The sequence below is a fragment of the Aplysia californica genome, unplaced genomic scaffold (assembly GCF_000002075.1).
Source record: "Aplysia californica isolate F4 #8 unplaced genomic scaffold, AplCal3.0 scaffold00610, whole genome shotgun sequence".
Taxonomy (NCBI): domain Eukaryota; kingdom Metazoa; phylum Mollusca; class Gastropoda; order Aplysiida; family Aplysiidae; genus Aplysia; species Aplysia californica.
Genome location: NW_004797880.1, coordinates 200,538 through 200,878, shown reverse-complemented (window position 1 = coordinate 200,878; position 341 = coordinate 200,538).

Here is a 341-nt window from a genome sequence, read left to right as displayed (position 1 = left end):
GAGAGGGAGAAAGAGAGAAAAAGAGAGTGAACAAAAAAGTGTAAGCGTGTGTAAGTTTTTTTGTGTGTGTGTGTGTGTGTGTGTGTGTGTGTGTGTGTGTGTGTGTGTGTATGTGTGTGGCAGACGAAGACACACCTTTAGTCCAAAATGAAGCTTACCTTTAGAAGTAAATGTGTGTACACAATGACCTAGTAGTTTAAAAATACACATACCCTAATTCCCGCATCGTTAGAACAATAATATTTGCAAACAAAGCAGAAAGAGGCTAAAACAGTTCTTTGACATAGATGGCTGGTGCCTCTATAAATAAATTGTTAGTGGTTTGATTCGTATTCTTGTTA